Here is a 13,276-nt window from a genome sequence, read left to right on the forward strand (position 1 = left end):
GTCATGATGTTGTGTTTGTGGAAGATCAGAGTTTGAAAGATATTGAGAAAACACAGGTAGTTCCTCAATACACTGATGATCTCATTGATTTGGATCCTACTCCTACTCAGCATACTAAATCACATCACGAAGATGATAATCAAAATGACGAACAACATGGTGCCGATAATGTTGATAATCAAGAGCAGGTAGAGTTGGACGAGGATATTCATCCCGAGTTACCAGTAAATATGCCTGCATTTGTCCCACTAAGGCGGTCTACAAGAGACCGTCAACCTTCTACTCGTTATTCGGCTGGTGAGTACGCCTTACTCATTGATGGGGAAGAGCCCGAGTATTACAAATAGGCCATGGAAGATTAGCCTAAAAGAGAGTGGGTTGAAGCCATGCAAGATGAGATGAATTCCTTGTATAAGAACAATACCTTTGAGTTGGTGAAGTTGCCTAAGGGCAAAAGAGCTTTGAAAAACAAGTGGGTCTACAAATTTAAGACTGAAGAACATACCTCACGGCCTAGGTATAAGGCAAGATTGGTGGTCAAAGGGTTCAGTCAAAGAAAGGGTACTGGTTTTGATGAGATTTTCTCTCTAGTTGTGAAGATGAGTTTCATCAGAGTGATCCTTGGTGTAGCTGCTAGTTTTGATCTTGAGTTTGAGCAAATGGATGTCAAGACAACATTCCTTCATGGTGATATGGATAAATAAATCTATATGGAGCAACGTTAAGGTTATAGGTTAAAGGTAAAGAAGATTATGTTTGTAAACTTCATAAAAGTCTTTATGGGTTGAAGCAAGAACCGAGACAGTGGTACAAGAAATTTGAGTCAGTTATGGGGAAGTAAGGCTACCGAAAGACTGTGTCTGATCACTGTGTTTTATTAAGAGGTTTGGTGATGATGATTTCATCATTTTATTGCTTTATATTGATGATATGTTAATTGTTGGAAAGAATGCAGAAAGAATTGTCCAACTGAAGAAAAAATTAAGCAGGTAGTTTTCTATGAAAGATTTGGGGCCAGCTAAGAATATTCTTGGCATTCAGATTACCAGAGATAGAGCATCAAAGAAGTTGCACATGTCACAAGAGCAATACATTGAAAATGTGCTTAACAGATTCAAGATGCCTAAAGTTAATGTGGTTAGTACACCTCTTACTCCCAACTTTAAGTTAACTGAAAAAGATTGCCCTACTTCTAAGAGAGAGATTGAAGAGATGGATGGTGTTCCATATGCATCAGCGGTTGGAAGCTTGATGCATGCTATGTTATGTACATGGCCTGATATTGCCCATGCAGTAGGTGTTGTTAGTCGGTTCTTGTCAAATCCGGGTAAGAAGCATTGGAAAGCAGTTAAGTGGATCCTTTGACATCTACGGGGTACTTCCAAATTGGGTATAACATTTAGAAATGTGGAGCCGTTGCTTGTTGGTTACACAGATTCTGATATGGCAGGAAATAAGGACAACACGAAATCCACTTCTGGATATTTGATTTTATTTGCAGGGGGGCTGTGTCATGGCAGTCGAGACTGCAAAAGTGTGTTGCTTTGTCTATTACCGAGGCTGAGTATATGACAACAACAGAAGCATGCAAAGAATTATTGTGGTTGAGTAGATTTATGCAAGAGCTTGGCTTTATACAACATTGCTACGTGGTTCTTTGTGATAATCAAAGTGCTATTCACCTTGCTAAAAATTCTATGTTTCATAAGAGAACAAAACATATTGATGTGAGGTATTATTGGATTAGAGATGCTATTGAAGACAAGTTGTTTGAACTTGATAAAGTTCACACTGATGATAATTGTTCCGATATGTTGACCAAAGCTTTGGCAAGAAAGAAACTAAAGATATGTTGCTCGCTCGCCGGGGTGGTGAGTTCTTTCTCATAAACAAAAAGGGGGAGATTTGTTGGGGGTATTTTTGCCCATGAGAAAACCCAACAAATATTTATCCTACATGGGTTTTATAATAATAATAATAATAATAATTATTATTATTATTATTATTATTAATAGAAAAAGAAAAGAAAAAAAAAGATGAAAAGAATATATGTTTTTACGGATGAGCAGATCATACACTCATTGACTCACACACAAATCAGCTTTTGATTTGGGCCTTGTGTGCACAACCCATTTACGTGGGCTTCAAGATACAAATCAAAGTATAAAGGTTTTTTTGTTTGTGTGCACAATCATAATTCTACCGAAAGCACATGAGGTTTTTGGTGTGCTTGTTCTTTGCTACTGCCGAATACATCAGAGACAAAGACAAAGTAAGTTTTGGTGTTTTATTCCTCTGGTGTTTTGTGAAGATAACAGACGTGCCAGAGATCGATTCATTCTCTCGTTGGTGATATCTCTTACTCGTATTCTTTTGTAGTTTGATTCCATATACTTTATGATAGTTTGTACTAAGTATATGTTAATTTTTGTATGCCTCTAGTTTTACCTAGAGAACTTCGTATTTGCTATTATTGGTGTTAGTGGATTTGAAGCGGCTCTAGTGATCCCGTGGTTTTTACTGTCGTCTTGAGAGGTTTTCCACGCTAAAATTATTGTGTCCTATTTACTTTTAGTATACCCTATTTGTTTGCATCCTTGTTGATTCATCGGATTGGGAAAAAGTTTAGCCAAATGAAGATTAATTCCGCAATTTTGTTTATCGTTCGTGGCTAGGTGGTCGTTTTTCCAACACTATGAAGTCAACAACCATAGTCATATTTATTGTTCTTCGTATCATAAAAGTTTTAAGCAAAATACAAAGTTAGTCTAGTGTATAGGTCTAACTGGTCTAATCAATGGTAGAATACAACTTTAGATATATTAGATTCTCATTATGCATTTGTAATAACATTTGATATAATTTTGTTAATAAAATACAATTTAGTTTGTCTATCTTCTTTTTAATAACCCGATCCGATCCAACCCAAAGGACCGAAAAAATTATTATGTTGCAATATATATACGACCCTTAAAATTTCCGGCCCCCATGAAAAAATATTTTAGGTCCGTCACTGGATTTTTTCTCATCGGTGCCGTTGCGTGTTCATTGTGTTCAGGTTCAATTAGTGAAAGCAATGCACCTGATCATTGTTTGTGGTTGTGTGTTCAGGTGCGGTGTGGTAAAAGAATTTGGTAATTGGTTATGCATTAATGTTTCTTGCTGATGGATGATGAATCAAGTAGCAGAAATTTTCAAATATCTCATTCTAGGCATTAGTTGGCCTGCCACGACTATTTTTAGCAACAAATCATTGAATTGAAGTATTGAACTTCTGAAATACTAAGCAATGAAACTAAGTAATAGAATTCATGTAATATGGTACTAAAAATAGTTTTTAATTTTTATTTAGAGTGTTGATTCTTTTATTTGTCTATGCATTTATCACGTCCTTGATTTAATTTAGCCTATAATTAGTTTTATATAGCAGTAGGAAACTATAGTTTATTAAAGCAACATGAACTTATGGTTTATGAATAAATTGTGCTCTACAAGTTGCTCCGATGGCTACACAGGATCAGTTGGTGTACATAGATACCAAGGAGAAGATATACCACCTCCTATTAAACGTTTATATGGAAGACCAAGAACAAATAGAACAAAATGACGAGCCATGAGTGTTTATGGTATGCACACCATTGAAAAGACATGCTTAAATCCAGCACGACATCTCAAGATTATTATCAACAACAACCATCAAGTAAAAGGGACGGTAAAAGTACAAAAGCTCGTGAAAGTAATTGGTCAAAGTTGAGCAATTGACTTTTTTGTATTGTTATTGGTCAAAACCGTTGCATTTGTATTTTGAGTTTTAAAGATGGTTACTCGATTATTAGTGATTGTTTTTCGTTTGATTTTTTGGTATCGTTGTTTTCTTACAATTTGGTGATTGTCGGGGGGGGGGGGGGGGGGGGAAGGTAAAAACGTAAGAAAAGATCAATTAACAAAAACTGAAAAAGCACAAAATAGTTATAAATAGGTATATTTTTAGTTTCTTTAAATTTTAATAACAAAAATGGGAAGATCTGTAATGGCTAAGTATTAGTAAAAATGGGTAAATTTATAAGTTTTAAGACAATGGGATATCTAAAATTTATAGTTTGGATATAAAATTGGCACACAAAAACGTATAATGTGTAAAAAGTCTAGGGAAACAAAAAATCACTTTTGGCTTGACATGTGGACCAGCCAAATGCCCTTGAGTTCTTACTTCTCAACTTGTTCATGAACGCATGAGATAAAGGATGTTTACTACAATCTTGTTCTGATCAAGATGTCACCCCCATTTAGTATTGGCAACAGATTAAATTTTCGCTAACCCATTGCGATTCTAGAGAGTTCACCGAATGCATGTTTATTCTCTAGCAGGTTGAGCTCTCAATTGGATATGGAAGATGTAACATTCGTCAATTTCTGGACCTGAAAACCCGACCCGTTAATTTTTTTATGTTATCCAGTTTTTATTCAGACTGCTGTTATTTAATCCAATCAATAAATTTATTATTTTAGTTAGTCTTTGATAATTTAGTTCAATACACGTCGTTCGAAATAGTTTCGTTATCTTATAGAATATTATAGTTATCGCGCTATTGCAAAAACTACCCTAAACAATGTTCTTCCCTATGTTGATTAACAAACTAAACACTAGGGACCAATTTGCAATTTGTTTTAAAGTATTATACATTTTATACTTTGTTCTTCCTTACCTCGACGACAAGACACCCCTCAATCTTCATTATCAAACCTCAAATCAAGCCGGAGATCACGGATATGATCACATCCATTCGTCAAAGGATCATTTACGCCTCTAATTAAAAAACTAACTATGTTAATTTTACAGCTAATAGACTATGATATTCTAGTATCAAATCCGTGGCCAATCTTTATCTAATTCACATATAAATACGTGTTTATAATGCGATTAAATTGACCTGTACGCTCCCTATAACATTCTGAATCCAATCCTTAAAACAATTGCAATTAAGAAGCAGTTATAATTTTGTTTTGATTGAAGTTCTTGGTTGTTAACCCTAACACTCGGTTTCTCATTCGACTCATAATCATAATCGGTAATTATATTATGCATTAGACTTGGATTTAATTGTTTAATGAAAACCCTCTGTCAGTTTTCGATTGACAGAGGGTAATCGGGTTTCAGTTTGGGATTTCTCGTATATTTGGGTTTATAAACGAAGTGGTTAATTTGAAAGTATGATTATAGATTTTTCTTTATGTCATTTTCACATGTGAGATACCAGCCCAAGTGGCTAGTGCTAGGGGTGTTCTTCGGGTTTGTTTTTCGGGTTTTGGGTTTTTCGGGTCGGATTATTCGGGTTTCAAAGTTTTAATTATTGACCCGAAACCCGACCCAAATCTCTCACGGGTTTATCAGGTTCGGGTTTTTTCGGGTTGGGTTAATCGGGTTTCGTGTATCCTAGAAAAAAACACAAAACCAAAATTTTTTAAAAAACTATAATGCTAAAATTAAAAAAAAAATATTCTTCTTTGCTTATAACACATATAATCAAATAATAAATTAACCTAACTTAATAAAAAAATTTAAAAGAAGAGTAAAACTAACTCGAACCATAATTGTATTCAGTCGGGCGTGAGCTGGTTGTTCGATTATGGTTGCTATTAGTAATAAACGGAATTCATTAATTATTAATAAACAATCGATCCATAATAGTTAGAATGACAACAGTCGATTAGAGCCAGATTATGATAACTTTAGTGACTAAGACTTGGCCTATTATACATAAAAATATATTTAATTTCAAAACTAAAAGTTTATTCGGGTTTTTCGTGTTGACCCAAATCTTCTAAATCAAGCCCGAGAACCAACCCGAATTACTTCGGTTCGGGTTCCGGTTAGTCTTTTCTTGGGTTCGGGTTCTTCGAGTCGGGTTAGTTCGGGTTCGGGTTTTTCGGGTTGGGTTTCGGGTAAAAGTGACAGCCCTAGCTAGTGCAAATTTGGATAAGGCTCACTACCATGCCAGGTGGGCGGGTTCGAACCCCCGGACCCATATTTTTTCATTTCATTTTTTTTATTTATACATTATTATTATTATTATTATTATTATTATTATTATTATCATCATCATCATCACCACCACCACCACCACCACCACCACCACCACCACTACTATACATATAACTAATATTATTTTAACCATTAAACGGACCGAACCCAATTAAGCACTCAAAAGTTAATTTTCGTTAAACGTTTTCCGTATGTGTGTGTATATATATATAAATTTATGATTAAAAACCTTAGTTAATATTTAATGCAATTAAACTAAAAATATATAGTTTTTACTCGTCTAAACAAACGATCACCGCTAGGCTTCAAAACTAGTTTTCGTTCAATTTACGAATATAACTGTAATATTAGAATTAAGCGTTTTATTGTTTACAAATCTATATGTAACTTGTAAAAATATATAAATTGATTACATTTTTATTCAAGTTATAAAGTAAAGTAAAATATATTTAAATGTTAGCGATCCCAAATCCGTTATAGACCCTTACTTTTCATATCTTGTTCAATTCATGTCGTTAGATTGTTTATTTAATTAAAATTTAAAATTAGGATAATTCTTCAAGACTCCTCAAAGGACTAATTTAAGTGTTCGCTTTAATCGTCTTTCTGTTACCGTCATTACTTCACCGCCTACCTTATCTTTAATGTGAGTAATCAAATCTTCGTTTTCTTTATTTTTTGGGGAATTATGTGTATTAAACTAATATTAACACCCTATTATATACAAACATAATTCCATTGTTTGCGTGATTGGGATATTGCTCGATTAATTGTTGATTGCTATATGATTATGTGTTTACTGTTTTTATGGTTGGTTGGAATCTCATCCTTATAGTATGACCATACGCCGCCGGAGTAACTTGACACCATTTGCTTCGAGGGGAAACGACACTTTTATTTTATGTTGTTTATTGGTTGCGAATTCGCCCAAGTAGGCATGTCTGTAATCTAGTGGCGTGATCAAAATGACACATATACTTGTTTATATTAATTGATTGCTATTAACATACACAATGTATTGTTTATATCTCATTATTAATATATTCATACTTAACTGTGGTTAATCGCTCAACATGTGTTTTTGACAAATTATTTTTACGCATAATGCAGGTTGTTATATGAAGTGAACTGAAGTGAAGAACTTAGTTTGTAGTTTAGGCTAAAAATTATAAAAGTTTAAATGTTGTATTATTTTTCTTATTTGAATTATTTGTGTACGATTGTTGTGAATAAATAAATTTAGATATTGACAATTATTATTTTAGTGTCTTTGAGCTATGATACAAATTATGTCACGCCCCGACATGTTTTGTCGTAGGTTGGGGTGTGATAGATTAGTATCAGATCCGAAGGCTATAAGATAGGTGGTTAGACGTAACGACATAGTAGCATAATTAGGGTCCCTATACGTGTTATTATACATGTACCATATTTGTTTAAAGTTTTTGTTCATAGCTTAATTAATTTAAATATATTTATTCATATTATTGTACACACAAAAAATCATTCACAATTCCGAGGTTATGCCTCACTCTCAAAATCATTTTCAAAACCCTATATGTTATTTTAAATTATAAAAATCCTTAAAAATTCCCATAATTTTTTTACTCCCTTCTTCTCGAGGATGATTCGTGTGATGGATATGTAGAAACCGGAAATGGGACAATATTGTCTCCGAACCCTTGACACCAAGACTAACGAGCCTAAGGAAATGTAATGCGTATAAATCTCAATCAACCACGACACCCGGTTGCTTTCCTGGAGGGTTTGGCGAGGGTGTGAACCCTATTTGGCCAAAGCATATCACACCAAGCGTCTACGAATATACTAAACTCATTGTATCAAACGTGATTATGTGATGATCATACTCCTAAATTATATCCGAATACACGGTGATATGTGGCTATACTCGGTTACCCCATATGTTGTTTCAGTTGAATGAATGGGTGGGAAAAGCCCTGATGGTTCATGGATACGCCAAGCGTTCGCATCAACGCCCCAAACTTTGATTTTAATCAGTTTTCGATCATTTTGTTGACATAAAGCCATGGTGATACATGGATAATTCAACAACTAAGTTTTTATTATTGATTTTATTTATGGGTATCAATTTTGTTTTCTCATTTTTGTTAAAAGAAACCATGGTGATTCATGAACTCCTAACCAGCTGATAGTTATGTTAGTTTGTGTCATGATGTTTAATAAATCATTTACTTATTATTTTTTTATTATAAAATTTTGTATCTTTATCATACTTATTAAGATCAACAATCTCAATCGCAATATATTTTAGAGTTATTCAGGTTTCCTCTTATGTTAATTTACTTTTACACAAAACCCATATACTTACAACACTAACCCGAAACTCATAAAATTTTTCATAATTTATCTCCGCTGCATGTATTCTCGCCATATCAATCGTCGCCGCCGCACTAGTAACTCAAGCTGCGGTATGTCATCCCGTATTGTCAAGGGAATCGTGGAAGCCCTTCAAACACTAATTTCTCAGCTCCAAACCGTAAATATTGCTAACACACCCGTGAATCCAAACCTTACTGTTTGCTACTTTAAACAATTCACAAATGCTATCCCTTCTCAATAAGTTGGGCCTGCGGGTGTGTAAGGCCCTGGTCCCGGTGCCCTACTTTGGCGTTGGATTTACTCATAAACACAGTTCTAAATATTAGAGTCAATTAAAACATTCGCAGAATAACAATAAAGGCCAACCATCCATTACAAACATTCATAATTTTCCTTTAAAACATAACATAAAATATAATATCAAATCATTATGACAAATTTTCAGATGTCAGCCTCTTCAGATCCTGCCCTGTGTTCCTCCTCAAACCAGCTGTCTCAGTCTATTTACCTGCATGCATACTAAAAATCAGCTACGCTTCGTATTAATCAGGCAGCATACAATACATTCACGTATATTTCATTCGTAGATACATACGCCGTTATATTTATGACCTCCGGCCATATTTTCACTTATCCGTTTATGTCACCCGGCATAAATTGAATGCTACAACAGAACTGAATGATCGCGACCTTCCATATCCCCCAATCTCTTTCAATGTTTCTTGATTGATTAATATCTGATTCATAAACTGTTTCAACAATCTCTCCAATTGATTGCAATTGCTACTGGTGAGTCAGGGCTTCTCCAACAATCGGTTTCAATTGATTAACTGGTTCGATTGATTACAACTATTCAATGATTCAATTGATTGAGTGGTTGATTGATTGATTGTAACTACATATATATCGCCTCATTGATTTAATTAATTGAATAGTTATGTGATCAATACAATCAATCTATAGGTTATCGGAATTGTTGTTAACGCAGGTTTTGCAAGGTTGGATCTTTCTACCCAGCAGGTATATTCTTTGTTTTATATTCAGTACCGGAATCATATAAAAATGTCAATAACATCGTTCTTTTATTGCACACAAGCTGTTTGATCAAATGCTTCAATGGGAAAAATTAGTTTTTTTGGTGGGATTTAGTTGATATTTTGATTTACTTTTGAGGGATGAGCTCAATGTTTTGGTTTAATTTGGGTTTGTATATTGCACGGAAGGTGTTTGATGAAATCCTCAAATGAAAAAAAAAAATTATCCAATCTTTAATTGTATTTACTGTGATTTAGTGGATATTTTGATTCACTTTTGAGGGATGAGCTCATTTTTTTGGTTTAATTTGAGTGTGTGTATTGCACGAAAGGTGTTTGATGAGATGCTCAAATGAAAAAAAAATATATTTTTTTAATCTTTATTCGTATTTGCTGTGATTTAGTGGATATTTTAATTCACTTTTGAGGGATGAGCTCAATTTTTTGTAGTGATTATATAGAAATTTGGTGTAAAATGGTTGACTAAAAGTAGTCTGATGCATTTCTTCTTTTAATATGCTTTTATTTTCAAAAGAATTATTTAAAAGTAACACGTGTGATGTTTATGTTTGCAGATACAAGAATTGCTTCGAGGTGTCAAGGATGCTACATCCCTAGCTCTGGTCCGTTGTAATAATTGATTATAACTGCAGATGATTGTTGGATTTGTTTAGAAGCTATTGAAACTTAGTGTGTTTTACGGCATGGTGAAGCATACTGCAGATTAGTTGTTCCTATATTCGAGTACTTACTGACATAGGGCTGCTTGTTTTGTTTCATAATTTTTTAAATTAGTTGATGGGTTGATGAGCATGTGTTATAACTTATAACTACTAATTATGATTTCAGGATATTTTGGTAAAAGCTCATGCGCTCTCACCACGTGCTCTAATAATTGATTCTATTCAAATCGTTCATTTAGCGGGAGTTACTGATAGCGCGTGAGGTATCTATTAGGTTAGATTTTTGTTTAATTTTATATAAAACTCTGGAAAATCCATTTTGTTAGATATGATATGGATTTTAAATATTTACAGGTTAAAGAATGTACAGCTGCTTTGCTTCGTTTCGCTAACAAAACAGACCTTTATTTTGGGCGAGTATAAAAAACAAGCCTTTTATACTCTTTCATTGATTAGTAATTTGTTAGTTTGGACGGAAAAATATATTTGGATTTGGGTCAGATTGGGCATGTAACAAAGTCCGGAGACATAGCTGGACCGCATGTGTTGGAGCATATTGTTGATGCAGTGTTATATGTGGAAGTTGGTACCCTTTTGCTTTACAGTTTCTATGAAATATTTTTAAAAGTGCTATATAAGCCTTTTGTTATAACGATATTTTGTGATTATACCATGCAAGCAGTATTCCTCTCATCGTCTTCTTCGTGCATTCAAGAACCGTTTTGGATCCACTGATGAGGTATTTTTCTTTTATTCTTTGTATCAAATCAAGTATATTTGGGTAATTGAGAATTAGTTATGCTTTGCTTTATTTTTCAGCTCGGTGTGTTTGAAATGATGCCATGCGGACTAAAATCTGTCAAGAATCTGAGTGAGATTTTCTAGAGTGAGGAACGCTCAAATACAGAATTCTTGGCGGGTCTGGAAATTGTTGTAATTATGGATGGTTCCCCCACGTGTGTCGTTGGAATTCAGGTGCTTGTTGTTTAATTTATTGAATTATGTTTTAAATGTTGACCGTGTCCCGCACGTTTGTCATGGGTTGGTTGGTTGAATTGCTCAACCCGAACGCTAACCGTATTTTTATTCGCATTAAAGTCACCATTAAATTCATGTAATCCGAGCATGGTCATTTAAAGGTGTTAAATGGGTTGGCGGGTGATAATATAGTCGGTGGTTAAAACTAAACAGGTCGGTGGTCTTGGAGAACTTTGCAAAAAAATGGTTAATTAATTGGTCTACATGTTAAAACTAAACAGGTCGGCGGTTGATCTGGTTAACTAAAAGGGTTAGACAGGTCAACCCAAACACGACTCGCTTGATAAAACTGGTCAAAAGGAGCACTGCCCGTTTAATCAAACTGGTCATTCTACAAAAAGCAATCATTTAACTAAAAGTTTAAAAGAATTTGTTTTCTGGCGCTATGTGCAACTGGATCCTCTCATTCTAGGCAAGTGAATGGGGTTCAAGCAGGCTGCGCTCATATGATTATTGCTGTAAGTAATCATTAAAAATAATCTTTTCTAAATTTAATTAAAATTTATTAATATTTTGTTTTTATTTAGGTTCTTATGAAGCAAGCTGGTCTCAAGCTCCAATCAAATGTAAGTTGTAGTTTCTTTTAATCCGCTTCAAGGAAAACGGCTCATAATTTTCTTTTATTATTATTGTTATTATTATTAGCTAAATATAGGTTGTAAATTAAAGTCGATCTTCTTGAATGTTGTTAGCGGGGCTACTCTAACCGAAACTGAGTTGCAGCAGCAATATGTAGCATGTATGTATATTTTATAAATTCAATATGAAATGTTTTAAATTCGTTGTGTTTGTGGGGCCCGTTTTTCTTGAGTTTCCTATCCCAAGCACTGTGGCGTTCATTGGAGAACTCGGGCTTGGTGGCGAGCTTCGTATGGTGAGATATTTATTATTTGTTATTTTGTGAAATAAACAAGTGTATTGATGTTGGTAATCGTAGGTACCAAAAATGGAGAAGAGGGTGAGTACCGGAGCAAAACTTGCTAAAAAGTGTTTTGTTTACGTGCCGGTTGTAAAGATGTCGAAAGGGTTAGATTTTGGAGAAATGGAGGTTTTGGGGTGCAAATATTTAAAAGATGTTATAAACAGTGTGTTTGTAACAACTTGAGAGCTTCAAATGTTGTTGTAAAAAAAATTGTTTAGTTCTGCTTTGATATGTAAAAAAAATTGTTTAGTTCGTACAAAATTTGTTTTGGGCCTGCTTTGATATGTTTGTGGCAGCAGGTGTTAAAATATGAATGCAGTGATATGTGATAACCCATTACACACCACACCAAACATTACAAACCAATACGAAGGGATAAGTTGCGCGAACCCACGGCAACGCGCGGGCACATTTGATAGTATTTAAATTTATGTACTTTTACACATACACTTAATATTTCCCATCACTTTCATATATCATTCATACATCATTCGTAAAACAATAACATATCACAATGTTACCTGACGGTACATGCAATATCTGAAAATCGTTCATGTATCGTCAAGCATTAATTCATACATAAAATCATAGAAGGCCATACACTTACCACTTAAGGTAAGTGTATTAACTAATCACAACGAGTATGCACACAACCTTGAAAATATAACAAGGTAATGGGGCTAGAAACTCACCTGAACTCGGTTCCTCTCAGAGTTAATGGTAACTGCTTTCTTTAACTGGGAACAACTAACTGTATAACAATTACTCGTATCAATCAACTATCACTATCCATATAGTATTTCTAGTTTAATGTAATCCCTCAACGAACGGGGGTCCGGGGGAAGCGCCCCTGGTAGCGAGGTTCTAGGGGCGGCAGCCCCTAGAGGTGTCAAAGAGGTAGAGCGCCAGTTAAGCTGCCAGGTCAGCTTGGAAAAAAATATATTCATCAACTGTTCTTAACAAAATTCCCATTAGGATTCTTTAATAATACTTTATTGATTAACTCATTTTCTATAACGAATGGCCTCTGATTAAGCCTCATTCATTAAAAGCGTACCTCATAGCGAATGACATGATTTGTTATCTTATCATAGCGAATGGGTGAGTAATGAATGACCTGTTTCCTTATCTTAACATAGCGAATGGGTGACTAACGAATGACCTAATACGTTATCTTAATATAGCGGATGGGTGA

General features: G+C 34.4%; 1 pseudogene; it reads left to right on the forward strand.

The window, feature by feature from the left end:
* The first annotated feature begins 999 nt into the window (after positions 1-999).
* LOC143584062 (uncharacterized) lies at positions 1,000-12,264 on the forward strand (annotated as a pseudogene).
* Positions 12,265-13,276: the final 1,012 nt, after the last annotated feature.

This window comes from Bidens hawaiensis, unplaced genomic scaffold (genome assembly GCF_021521415.1).
Source record: "Bidens hawaiensis isolate Kalapana, Puna unplaced genomic scaffold, B.hawaiensis_p1.1 tig00032784_1, whole genome shotgun sequence".
NCBI classification, from domain to species: Eukaryota; Viridiplantae; Streptophyta; class Magnoliopsida; order Asterales; family Asteraceae; genus Bidens; species Bidens hawaiensis.